General features: G+C 46.9%; 1 pseudogene; it reads right to left on the minus strand.

Moving 5' to 3' along the window:
- Positions 1 to 7,587: 7,587 nt before the first annotated feature.
- LOC142567853 (U2 spliceosomal RNA) lies at positions 7,588 to 7,761 on the minus strand (annotated as a pseudogene).
- Between the last annotated feature and the right edge of the window lie 6,572 nt (positions 7,762 to 14,333).

Raw genomic sequence — 14,333 nt, forward strand, 5'->3', positions numbered from 1 at the left:
ATAAACAAACTAATGCAAACAATCAATCTTGGCTAAATTCCAAGGCGAATAAGAGGAAAAGCTGAAAACCAGCATAACCAGCAGGTTCACGGAAAGTGATTTCGCTGGAAAAGGTAAAATTCTCAACAGCCCTAAAAATATTCGGCATGTTCACTTGTGTGATTTTGCCGAAAAAAAAAATAAACTGGCATTCACGCCTAGGCGTTTTAGCTCTCAAAAAAAGTAGCAAAAACAAGAGGAACCTCTTACTCAATAAACCGCCCGGCATGTTCACCGAAGGTGATTCCGTCGGTAGTCATAACGGGCAATCACGCATTTTTCACCTAGCGTGACTTTCGCCCCCCTCAAAAAAAAATCTAACGGGCATATTCACTTAATGTGATTTCGCCCCAAAAGGAAAAAGAAGAGGAACCTCTTATTCAACGTAACCAACCGGCATGTTCACCAAGGTGATTTCGTCGGTAAGCTACCATACTAAAATCTAACGGGGCACGTTCACTTAAGGTGATTTGGTCCCAAAAGGAAAAAGAGAACCTCTTATTCAACGTAACCAACCGGCATGTTCACCAAAGGTGATTTCGTCGGTAAGCTACTATGGTATCATACATTCTTTGGTCGACGAAGTCGACAAATTCATAATTTCACCATGGGGAAGCACTCCTCACATATTTCGAAACCGGCATGTTCACAGAAGTGATTTCGCCGGATACTTATAAAATATCATTTGCAAATATACAAGGTTATCAATCAAATAATGGCATGTTCACAATAAGTGATTCCGACACCAAAAAAAGAGAGCAAATTAATAAAAACAAAGTGCAAGTCCACTTCCCCAAATCTCATTAATATCGACAATTAAAAGAATACCCCATAAACTCTTAAAAAGGGTGACATTACAACCTAGGCAATAAAACCAAATATTTAATATGCTGGCAGTTTCTCCAAGTGATATGTTGAACAACAAAAAAAAATCACCTTGGTATCTATTCTCAATTAGCAATAGAAATATTAATTACTCAATTTAGCAACATGTATCACAAGAAAGTTAAATCCAACTAAAAACTCTTTCAAATCTTAGATAAGACACCCGCTATATATTTGCACGTACTATTATGCATATATGTGCCCACTAACGTATATGTATATGAAAAAGCCATTGAACATACAACTCTCAATAACCAAAGTAACTAAAATCAAAACTGGGAGCAAAAATACAAACGTGTAACCTTATGCATATTAATATAACAATTTAGAGTAAAAGTGAAACACAAGATTGTCCAACTATATTGAATACATAACTATTTCTATTTGAATCTTCCATCAAACGACTCAGCATTACACAATCTCTCTACAAAAAAAATAATAATAAATATTTCCATCTTCCGCACAAGAATTCCACAACATATTAAAAATAGATAGGATAAATAAAACTTTAAAAGCAATCTATCACTGTACTAGTACTTAAAGATGTTTTTAAGTTTTTTACAGGCAGACAGGAAACTCAAGACAGAAGAATGGCATCATCCCTATTCAAGAATCAACCGTAACAAGACAAGACAAGAAAGAAGTACGAAACCAGAACAAGAGAATGAAAAACCAGAACAAACTATAGGAAAACATCAATCAAATGATATTCAATAAACGCCCCTGATTTCCTTGCCCCGTTCCCTTGGTCGTGGCCAGCCGGATGGTAGCTCTACCCCCATTTATCTTTCTCTCACTCCCTTTTTTTCACTCTCTCTCTTTCTTTTCTTTTTTTGCAGGAGCCCGATGCAACCGGCCAGCCGAGCATTTGCACGAGCGCGCGTGCAAGTGCTCGGCTGGCCAGTTGCATCGGGCTCCTGCAATTTTCCTCAAAAACAAGGTACTTTTGCTTTGGCTCGTCCAAATTTTAGCTGGGGTTACTTTTGAACGTGTAGGGACTCCATTCGTTGCGCAAACAGGGCGGGAAACGGTTTATTTTTGTATTAATTCGCGATTTCCTTGCAGCCGGGTATTGGGCCCAAGATGGCGTGGGCTCATACCCTCTGAGCCCCGGCCGGCCGACTACTTCCCCGCTTATTCCCAAAAGCAAAGCAAAAATAAACGGTGGGGAAAACCTGTACCTGCAAAGATGCATACCAGGTTTAAAGCCAATTGAAAATAAATGAAAAGGGGTTGTCAATTAATAACCAAAGCGCATATTTTGTGAAACCTGGTATGCATCTTTGCAGGTACAGGTTTTCCCCACCGTTTATTTTTGCTTTGCTTTTGGGAATAAGCGGGGAAGTAGTCGGCCGGGGCAGTACATCTGTCAAACGGTAACGCAGGTGTCCTAAGGCGAGCTCAGCGAGGACAGAAACTTCGCGTAGAGCAAAAGGGCAAATGCTTGCGTGATCTTGAATTTCAGTACGATTCGAGACCGCGAAAGCGGGGCCCCTCGATCCTTTTGGCTTTAAGAGTTTTAAGCAAGAGGTGGCGTGAGCTGGGTTTAGACCGTCGTGAGACAGGTTAGTTTTACCCTACTGATGACCGGTCGTTACGATAGTAATTCTGCTCAGTACGAGAGGAACCGCAGATTCGGACACTTGGTTCACGTGCTTGGTCGAGAGACCAGTGGTGCGAAGCTACCATCCGTGGGATTACGACTGAACGCCTCTAAGTTAGAAACCCGTCTAAGCACCGCAACGATATCGTGTGCACTTGCGGCGAAAGCGGGTAAGATTAGCGCCGGGTCGAGCGCGGCGGGCTGCCGCGCTTCCCGGCTCGATGACGCCAAATGAAGCCAGAGAGCGCTACACCGGAGGCCGAGTAATGTCGAGGCCACTGGTCGCTCTCCGGGGCTATGGCTGGCCTGAATCGCTGCAGTGTGAAATCGTCTGAAGACAACTTAGGTACCTGTCGTGGTGTCGTAAGTAGTAGAGCAGCCACCACACTGCGATCTATTGAGGCTTAGCCTCTGACTGGAAGGTTTGTCCGCGGTACACAACGGAAACGTACATCCTTCCCGAGCAAGCAAGGGATCGCAGTACCGACAGAAGCGAAGAGCGTTGGGTCCTCTCGCGTGAGACGGACCACAGAGGAGGAGCGAGCTCTTTGCCGGCGGCAGGACTCGCACGAAACGGTTGCCGTAAAGCGCAGCCAATTTTTTTTTTATTTTCTTTGTTCGCTCCGTCGCAACTCCGTGCAGCAAAAGGCTAAACGGAAGGGGACCGTTGTCGCAATGTGGCTCCGCTTGAAGCGGGGCCAGTCTTGCTGGCGCAAGAGGGTGCTTTGCAGACACGTTTGCAGCGGCTTTCGGCATCGTCGAAATCCGCGATCCCGAAAGAAGAATGGTGCGGTTGCGTCTCGAACCGGCCGATTTTCGGGGCGATGTGTGTTGGCGCTATACACGAGTTGCAAATATGCACGCCATTTCCTGTTCTAGACGACGAGAGAGAGACTCCAGAGAAGAACCTCGTGTTCCTCCTCGGGCTATAAAGGCGAGGCCGGCGTTGACTGCCGCTTCGCGCACGCTAGATCAGGGGGGGCTGCTTTTTTTTTTTTTGCCGCCACGGCTGACGTGGTTGCGTACTGCCGCGCGCAGGCGCCGACAGACCGGCGCCTACCGGACTGCATACAATTTGAGCAACAGTCCCGTGGCCTCAGTTTTTGTCCCCGTGTGGCTTAAGCGCCGAGCGTTTTTACTCGCTACTTGGCTTAAGCGCGGGCGTTTGGTGCTCTCCGTTGCCGCCCCGGCTGACGTAGTAGCGGACTTTGCGTAATGTTGCCCGTTGTTTCACAGCAAACGGGCGCCGCGAATTTCATGCTTTCTTTCCAGTTTGGACATTTGTCTTCGTGTACGGGTGCTGGAGCTATGTATAACTTTATAGAGCGTCTCAAGAAAAAAACTTGTTTGGAGCTTCACATTTAAGAGGAGCGGCTCCTTAGTACGAGGCGGTTTTCCTTTCACTTTCTCCCGATAATAGTACTCATCTGCCACTTCTCTCACCACGACATGATATTTTTTTGGGCGGGGGTTCTCTCTTCATCCTCAAGAGAACAGACTGTTTCATACATCACGCAGACGTCCGCATCTATCCAGTAATGATGCCATTTACAAAAATCCTTAACAACAGGGGCCCGCACCTACGCAATCAACGCCAACTCAACTTAAAGAACAGCTGTTCAAAAGCTGATCGAAACCATCCAGTTTGGCAAAACCTAATTTGTGCAGTCGTTTTTATTTTTTTCATTTTGAGAGACGTGAAATCGCAGTGAGCGTCCGTTTGTTGCGACGCTTTTGTTACTGCGGCTGCGAAATCGTGCGTAATACCAATTTAATTGTGTGCTGGTTGGTCGTTTGTCAGCCCTTTGTGTTCTTCAAGAAAATGAACCACAGGTTTATAAATTATGTGCGCAAAAATTTTCTCCATCTGCACCAATACGCCACCACCAAAATACTTAAACAAGAGAGAAAGCGTCCGAGGCCATGAGGTTTCGAAAATGCCGCGCTCCGAAATTTTCACATCCGCCATTGGGAATATAATTAGTATCCGTTGTAAAAAAAAAGAAAAAGGAATCAGATTTGAAATGATCATTGAAAGTGGCCGCGTTTTCTCGGGGCATGTCCTGATGAAATAATTTCACTTCAGTTCATTGGTTCAATTGCATTTGTTGGCTCCTTGCAGCATGTTTAGATTTCATCTTTTTCAGTATTCTTAGTACTCTCATTGTAGCCTGCACATTTTTCGGTTGTTTTGAGTTACCCATTCCTGAATGATGTTTTTCTTCTCCTTAAAGCTAGCCGTAGAACAAGCGCTTTCTATCTAATCATTACAATAAGAATCCAGCATCATCGGCGCGATTAAAGTTCGGGAACTGGCGATTTTTAATGCCGCGATCACGAAGGTTAACAGCATGTTCATACAAGGGGTGACGTGACGCAAGGCGTGATTTTTCAGCATACCAGTCACGATATCTAATCGAATCTAAGATTGAAATGGCGTTCTTAAATATTTTGGTTCCAGATAGAACAAACAGAAATAAAAAAAAGGTTGTCTTTGATTGCCATTCAAATCTTAACACCGCGTGTAGAAAATGTTCCGGCTTACATTCGGCAAATCAAAATGAACGGCTAAAATTAGTCTATCCCATTAGGTTTCATGCGGGAGATCACGTCAAAGGCAGCCATTCTTCTTTACATGGTTTCTCTCTTTTGCGCTGTCATTTGCGCACGCAAATTTCTTCGTACGGGAATGTTATGAAGCGAAGGCAGCTACAGACCATTTTCATTGTTTAGTTCATGTTCGTAGGCGCAAATTTTCAAACCTAGTGCTTGGAGGAACATTTCCGCTGCTCTAGAAGGGCATGACAGTGCCCGCTCTTTCATTTCTCCAATCGCTCGCAAACACATTGCATTGCTAGTCTACAGCGGCAATACAAAGTGACGTTTCACCATGCACGTCGAAGTTCATTACCAGTACCGCGCCAGCGTCGACTGGCCGTCGAAGCGACGAGCTCAGCAGCGCATGCGCAAGGGCCGACACCACCCCAACCGAGCTTCCCTGCTTATCGGAGAGAGCAAGTGAGCGTGAAGACGGGCGCGTCGGAGTATCTGAGCTTAAAAAAAAAAAAAGTGTGCCCGAGACATTGACAAAGACAAGTGGTCGCGGCCGCTCTGAATCTTATCGTTTATAGAAAAGGTGGGATGGCGGCGCTTCCTCGAGGGTCAAAACGTACAATCGTTGAACTAGCGCTCCCGGCGTCAAGTGGAGTGCATCCTTCTTCTTGGAACGGTTTGCAATTGACTGCTTGAATGTGCTGACCACGCGTCACGGGTCGCGTATAGAGCCAACCGTTGGCAAGAACGCGTCTAGCGTAGCAGCAGAACCGATCGCGGTTGCGATAACCCATCGCTGGTAGCGAAAATAAAAGAAACACACCCACACGCAGTTTGTTGCAATAACCGCACAGACCAATGTGGTTTTAAATGTAGCTTCGCAGGTCACAGTAGAAGGGCACTGAAACTTTCTCATAACGCACACCGCAGTAGTCCACAAAGAACAAAGCGCACAAAATAGATCTGATACAGCCGCACTGCATTATTTCGTGTTTTCACTATATCATAACTTTCGTGTGCATGCCACGCAGGCCAGGAAAAAAAGGCAAAAAAAAATGATACGCGATCCTAAGCTTTGACTTGCTGCTGTGGCACTCGCATTTATGTTCTCTAGGCGAACGCAATGCAGAAACTGAACTCGAATTTCCTATAATGGAAGTTCTTATTTGGCGACTTGGTTGTATTTTTAGCTACTATTTGCGTTTTTCGCCCGTGCATGCGCTTCACTGCGCTACTCTTTGCCCCTTCAACGTGGCTTCACTGCCCTGCGGGAGTGTTCTGCGTTAAGCCGAACCTACAGGCAAAAAGCCTGGGCGCCGCCATCTTGTTGAGAGCGGCGCCGGGGACACAATCGCGCCTAGCACATTGAGTTTCCCCCCCAAAACTGAAAAAAAGTAGCCTTACTTAAACGAGAAAGATGCCACGAGTGCCCCAACGGAAAGCTTTAAGGGTTACCGAAGGGTAACTGAAGGCGACGCAACGAGCTTTGGCAAGAAGGACGATGGGTGTAGCGTCACGAGGGATAGGAATAGAGCAGATTGAGGGGCGAGCGAACAAACGCGAGTTAATGACACCTTAGTTGAAACCATGAAAAAATGAAATGGGCATGCAATGTGGGGGGAAGATGGTCGTTAAGGGTTACGGACTCAATTCCAAGAGAAGCGAAGCGTAGCAGGGGGTGGCAGAAAGTTCGGAGGGCAGGTTAGATTAGGAAATGTGCAGGGACTACCTGCACATTATCCAAGTACCGGGGTACTTGGATAATTATGGGAGAGGCCTTTGCCCTGCAGTGGGCGTAGCCAGGAGGAGGATGATGAAAAGGTAGCAACAGGTCTTCATCACATACAGGTTGGAAAGCTGGAGCACCTTTGAACCCTTGAATATATTTCGCAAGACTTGGCCACACGACAAGTTTGTTTTCGAGGCGTTCGCTCCCACTGCTGCGAAAATGTGCACACAAAGGCTGCACAGTAGTTGCCAGAAATCGGGCACTCTATTTTTCTTTCATAGGGAATCTTTCTTCCACTAGGGCAGCGGATTTTGGCAGGGCGAGCTTGCGTTTGGGCTGTGGTTTACGGATCCAAGCAATAGTGAACTCTAAAATCCAGTGTTGGCTTTGAGCGGGATTCACATTGGTTGCCAAACCCAGGGCTAATCATACACCCCCTCCCCCCTCCCCGTCCCATAGTGGCACATTACAGCAGATAGAAACATCGGATAAATAACAATTCTATTTCTTAGACATATAATTTGCCGATTCTCCCTCCTGGTTCTTTCTTTTGCTGTCATTTATTTTTCTCGAAGGCCATAATTACAAATTTGCTGGTGCGGCTGTCCCATTTGCGCGGCAAGAGGCGCGACGCTACACACAGGTGGAGTGGCCGTTTAATTACTCTCGTGGTCCGCGAACCGGCATCGTTGCGTATGGTATAGGAATGGTGCGTGTGAAGTCAGTGCTCGCTTCGAGCTTGTGTTCTTCATTTTGATTGAATGAAGTCTCACCTAAGTGAGCGGGGGCCGATCCCGGAGGTAGTGCAATACCGGGCCGACCTGCGGCGGAGGTGAAGCAGGCTTCAAGCACTCTGCCAACTTCCAAAAATAGGTTTAATATCGTGGGTCCACATAGAACCCGTATCAGATATTAAGCTGATAAGAACAGATACTACACAAAGAGAAGTTTTTATTGCTAGTAACTTACATTGCACATGCATATGCACACCTTCCAGTGTGTAACAGATAGCAAAACATAGATGATATGTGCAATGAAAAGAAGGGAAAAAAACGAACGATGGTCGTATTATTTACAATGGTTCTTCCTGTGTGGAAGTTTTGTTAGCATATATGCTATGGTACAATCCCTTATCTCAGCATTTGCTGTACAGCTCTAGGTACGTTACACAATCGTTAACATGGTATTGTCATTTTCCGACGTGGCTGTTGACTGTGACTTCACTCAAGACCTGTGGCACAAGGTCCACTCACATGCTAATTGTTCCTTTCCTGCGTAGGCTTTGTGCTTAGACACTTTCCTACATGTGTTGTACCTTATGACATTTATGAATCGACAGTGCTCTTCGACTGGAGAGCCTCGTTTCTTTTGGGGGGGGGGGTATATTGTATTTTAATACTTCGTCATGGGCGCTATGATCTTATTATTCTTAACCTTCCAAAACCGGGTGTGCCACCTCCTTAGGAAGTGGTCTACCCCGGTCCTAGATAGTTCATTAGATAATATGATTTTAATGAAATTCCGAATCTGTTTCAAGACCGGCTAAAGTGCTTTGTGCGGCTTTCTTTTAAGCTCTGCCAGCCCTCTTCTCTTCCACAGACAATACATAATAATTACTGTTAACAGCTTGTCGAAGCGGTTTTTTTTCCTCTGGTTGCAGAAGTCGACACTTAAAGGTATTGCATGCGACTTTCCATACTGCTTTTGCTGCTCCCCATTCTTTAAGTGCGTGACTTTGCGTTTCCAACTGTGTACAATTCGGGCAGTGGTCTGTCGCTGTGATTCCAAGGTGTTTCAGCCGTGCTCTGGTTGGTAATACTCCCCATCGTCTGTTCCACTCGAAATCTTTTATTTCGCTCGGTAACACCGTTTTCTTCCACCATGTCCATTTTTCTTTCGCGCTTTTCTTAATTTCCTCTAGTTCGAGTTCCTTTATTGCCATTTCAGCGTTTACTTCCGCTGGTTTGATTTCACTTATTGGGATGTTAGGGCATAGTTCTTCAATGGCTTTGGTGGTATTAATTGCATCCTTATAAAAGCCCATTAGGTGTTCTGCTCGGTGCCCGTACCATTTTTCCGTTGATATCAGCCGACCGAACGTGCTGGTCCAATAGTGGATAGCCACTCTGCCTACATATTGTTTGTTGTTGATCAGCACCTCTACTGTCTTGGCTGCTAGTATTCGTGCTGTTTGCCCTACGTTCGGTTTCGCCAATCCCCGTCTCGACTTTGGTAGCCTGAGTATTCTTCGCGACACAGGCGCCGGTTTCTTACGCCACAGGTAGATCCCGATTAAGGTTCCCAATTGTTTCGCCACGAGTCTTGGCATGCGTGCGATTCGTGCCACGTAGAAGGCCGGCGCGCAGATCTTTGAGCTAATCACTTCAGCTTTGTTCACCAGGCTTTGCTCTGGATGCGTTGGGTCATCTGCCACCTTCCGTGCTTTGTTCAGGGGTTCAGACCAGCTTTTGGGTGATACCTCGCCTGGCTCGAACCACACCCCTAGTACTTTGACTGCGTCTAAGAATTCTATTTCACCTAGCTCTTTTTCGCAAAATGTACCGAATCGGAGTGCTTTGCTTTTTCTTTCATTTATTTTGGCCCCGGATAGTCTTGCGTATTGCTCGAATATTTGTAGTACTGTGCTATAGCTTGCCTCATCTCTTACAAAAAGAGAGATGTCTGCGAAAGCAGAGATTTTTATTTCTGTGCTTCCAGTTAATGGAAATCCCCTTATTCTTTTTTCCTCATTAATTTTTCTCAGAAGTGGATCAAGTGCCACCACGAAAAGACTGGGTGATAGCGCGCACCCTTGGCGGACTCCTTTGGTTACCTTGAAGTTTTTGGTTACTCTGTTATTAATTAGGATGCCGCTTTGCGAGTCACGGTATAGTGTTTTTATTATGTCTATGAATTGTTGTGGGAAGCCAAAATGCGACATCACATTGAACATGTATTCGTGTCTTATGTTGTCAAAAGCTTTCTCTTGGTCGAGTGTTATAAAGGCCCCTTTGACCTGCTTCGCCTTTGCATATGCTAGGGTGTCCCTTGTGAGGGTTAGCGCAGCGAAAATTGATCTGCCAGGGATCGCTGCTGCCTGGAATTCTGATATAATAGTCGGCAATATCTTGCCTAGCCTTATTGTGAGGATCGATGTTGCGATCTTATAATCTGTGTTCAAGAGAGTGACTGGGCGCCAGGCATTTGTATCGAGTGGGTCCGTATTCGCTTTAAGTAACAGCACAATCCTTCCTTTGCTGAAGAACGCAGGTTTCGTTTTGTTCCTTATTAATTCGTTTAAAGTGTCTTCTAGCTTTGCTCCGATTTCTGGAAAGAAGGTATAGTAGAATCCTGTCACAATTCCATCAGGTCCCGGGGCTGAATCTTTATTCATGCGACGAAGAACGCCCACTATTTCTTCTTTCGTAGCGGGTGCATATAATAACTGTTTATCTTCTTCCTTGACCCGCGGTAAGTGTGGCACCCATGTGGGTGGGTGTGTTTGGTTCAGGTTGGTCGATTGTTTCTTGCATTCTCGTTGCAAAGTGTTCAATAAAGAGTGTTTCGATTTCGTCCTGATTTGTTAGCACTTCCCCGCTTGTGGTACGCATGCTCCTGATGCTATTGTTTTTCCCAGTCGTTGGTCCTGGATTGCGGTTTTTTATCTTCTTCCGTTGTTACATGTTGATCTTGGAATGTCAGTGGCGGACTTGTTCCTTGTTTTATTTCTTTGATATGGTTTTGGTATCTGGTGCGGAGGTCTGATAGGTATTCTTGCGTGCAGAACGTTAGTTCACTTCCTCTTTCAATTATCCGTATTCTTCTCGATATTTCATTTAGTTTTTCTGTGATTAGTTTTTTCCTCTCTTTTTCCTGCTTCGATCAGAATTCCTTTCCTTTGTTCTTTTAGTTCGTCCCAGGCTGTGCTTTCTGGGTTGGTTGCCATACATCGAGACAGCTTTTCCTTAATAAATTGACAGGCTTCCTGATCCCGTAGTAGGTTTGTGTCCATTCTCCACCTGTTCGATGGACTTTCGCTTCCACATTGTCCTTTAAGCGTGAAACTCAGCGGTTTGTGGTCGCTAAAAGTCTTCAAACCTTCTGCGCCATTCATTATTTGGATGTCTACCACGTCGGATATCAGATTTGAGGAAAGGTACACTCTGTCTAACCATGAGTCTGTTTTCCCGCCAGATCTTGTGCCTCCGAATTCGTTGCCGTGTGTTACAATCCACGCGTCTGACATGTTATGGTAGAGTAATAGTTTGCGTAACTCCTTTGCATGGTGGTTGGGTCTTCGCTGGCCGGGACCACGAATGTCGCGGACCGAGTCCAGGATGCAGTTGAAATCTCCCACTACGATGCACGATGATTTGCTGGGTATATAGTCCCATAGATTTTTGAAGAACTCATTAGTGAGGTTCCGTGTTACAGGCGCATATATGTTTATTATCTTAATTTTCTGATTACCTAACCGCATGTCTAGGCAAATGATTCGGCCTTTCGTGTCAAATGTGCAGAAGGTGTGGCGTCGAAAACGGCCGGACACAAAAACTACACCTGTTCCACATGCCCTAGAGGGTGTAAGGGAAAAGAAAGCATCGACCCCGTTTGTTTGACGGAAAACAACCACGTCTTGTGGTGTACGCATGTTAGTTTCTTGTAGAAATAAAATGTCAATCCCCTTCCTTCGGGCAAAATCAATTAATTGTTTCTGTTTTTCGGTATTCCGAAGACCTCTCACATTAAATTTCATGCAATGGAGGCTTTCCATTGAAAAGAGGAACAGAATTAATCCAACCAGGGCGAGATAGAGCAAAAGGCATTTTTGTTCTGTGGCCGTTGGGTTTTTTTTTTCGATTTAATTTAGTGCGCATTATCGCGGTTGATCGTGCGCTCGGTGCTGCCCGTCTTATCTAGTAACCAAGTGTCTGTGTATGTCAGACGCGCTTGTATCGCCAAGGCGTGCATATGCATATTCGTTTTTTTTTGTGTGTGCGGGCTTAGAGCGCCGCGTTATCTACGCACGCCCCGCCCTGTGAAGATAGGTCCATTTCGCTCTCTGAGGAATCTGTTCTTTCAATCGAGGGTGAATTTTTTCTAGGTTTTTTAAACGTCGTGGTTTTGGAATCCCCCTCGCTGCTAGACACTTCCCCTTTCTTTCTTCTTTGTTTATTTGGACTTTCGCTTTTCCTCTCTTGACTTTGTTCGTTATTTCCGTTTTTCCGCCGGGATCTGGAGCGTTGTCTATGTCCTTTTGTCAAGAGTGTATTAGTGGGCGTGGCTTTCTGTTCTTGTCTGCTTTCGTGCTTCGTTGAACCTTGGTTGACCAAGCTTCTTCCTTTTGTTCATGGTGTTACTTGCGGGGAGGAAGGCGGGGGCATGTCTGTCTGCTTGTCTGTCTCGGGCACTAGATATCGACCACTGCTCACGATGGGTTCCTCCTCGAAATTTTTTTTTAATCGTTTGCACTTTTGTTTCCGTAATTTTGTACCTTGCATTTGTTTTACTCGCGGTGTTTTGGGGGTTCCTCCTTTCGCTAGGGGAGTCGGTTCTGCCGCGGACCCTTCTTTTTGTTGCACTTCTTGAGTTGCGTTCGCGTCGTGTTCTTTAGGTGGGGCGCTATCACTCGTCTCGTCAGCGGTACTGGTAGGTGTTGGCTCATCTGTTGATGTTCCGGTGTCTGTTGCTTCGCCTGAACTGGTTGTCATGTTTGTGGCGGAATTCGAGCTTGACGTTTTCGACATTTCCTGGCTATTGCTGCCGCTTTGCTCGTCACCACTCCAGTAATCGCGTCTGGCGCTTGACGGTTTTGCGTCACGTGGCTGCAGCACTTGTAATCCGGAAGACTTAGGCAGGGTTGGAAACTCTTTATCTGATGGTGTAATACGCGGCGCGTCTGTGTCTGTGTTCGGGAGGGCCCATGCAGCCCCCGCGTATGATTTCGCGTACGTTTTGCTGCGAAAGCAAGCTCTGGTGCCATGATGGCCCCCGCACTTTCTGCACTCTCCCTCACACTGCTTGTCCTCGTGGCCGAAACTACCACATCTTTTGCAGAACGGGGCTGTGCATGAGTTTGCCATGTGGGACCCATCCCCGCAACGCGCACACACCCGACGCATGCCGTGGTATTCACACATGACCCGAAACCCTTGTACAGTTAGAAAGTTTGGGATGGGCCTCGACATCTCTATCCGTTTAGTTTGTTTGTGCGGTTGTTTGCTTTGGCAAAGGAAACGCCCTTTACCTTGCCGAATTGCTGCAGGGCAAAACATAGCGCTTCCGACGACAAATACACAGGATAGCGATATACACTGACAAAGGTTACGGGTGGGCCAACGGCATCGACCGGCACCTTGACATGATTGACGAAAAAGCCTTCTGCTACCATTAATCTGGTTGCCTGCATAGCGTTTCGCGTACAAACAAAGAAACTTGGCTCCACCCATATGTTGGAGAGCTAAGACACTATCTTCGCCAGCTGTTTTTTCCACCGCATCGATCAAATCATCAATGGAAATATCTCCATCCGGGGCATTAAACAAAAAATTGGAGGACGCTTAAGCTTCGCCTTCAAGAGTGGAACGCGACAGCGTTCCCATCGACCCGCCAAGGGGTGTAAGACTATGCGCTAGGGTGCAGGGATCACTTACGAGGCGCCCCGCATCGGACTTTGCGGCCACCTATCACACGGAGAACGTCGAGCAACGTAGCGTTCGGCGCGGCAACGAAACGTGCGCCTGAGCAAACGGAACGAACCAAAGAACTCGGTGTCTCGGAGGGGGAAACGATCTACGCCAGCCAAACGTCGTGATCGGCACGGGCAGAGAGATAGATAGATAGTGATCTAAAGAAAAGAACTGCGCTTGATTCTGCAACCCGCGTGGGAGCACGGCGAAGCGTCGTCAGAGGAGAGGGAGTCGGAGCCGCGACTCGCCTGGCACCGGTCCGCCCACAGCCCCAATGCGCGCATGGCGCGCCACCTGTCGGGGCAGCGCCGTACATTGAGAGGAGGAGGTCTTCTGTGTTTGCCGCAAGATGGCTCTGCGTGTGCGGTAAGCGCAGAAGAAATGTAGCGGAAACTTACTTCGCTACTCGTGTAAATGCGACTTCTGTAAGTTACATGCTCATAATTACCAATGGCGAAGGGGACCGCGCTAGCGTGACTTGAATCGGTGAGCGGCGATACCGCGGCGATCGCGAGAGCTCGTATCAGCCGCGCCAAAGCGAAATATTGGCGCTCGGCTCGGCTCGGCGCAGTACGCCGCCTCGTCCCACGAGTACGGCCCCATGGAGGTCTGGCCACTTATCGCTGCCATTATAAGGGGCCGTACGGTCCCGGCCGACATTGTACCGCAGTGCGATTTTCGGCTTGCGCGTCTTCGTAGTTGTTTCCGCGCACCGTTTCGGAGTCGAGAATCGTGCCCAGGTACGGCTACGCGAGCGCTCGAAGCGACAGAAGTCCGAAACCACGTGAGTCGGGCCGGCGGGAGCTCGACGCCTTTCATGCAACTTTGGCGTACA

The sequence above is a fragment of the Dermacentor variabilis genome, unplaced genomic scaffold, assembly GCF_050947875.1.
Source record: "Dermacentor variabilis isolate Ectoservices unplaced genomic scaffold, ASM5094787v1 scaffold_14, whole genome shotgun sequence".
In the NCBI taxonomy this organism is placed as follows: Eukaryota; Metazoa; Arthropoda; class Arachnida; order Ixodida; family Ixodidae; genus Dermacentor; species Dermacentor variabilis.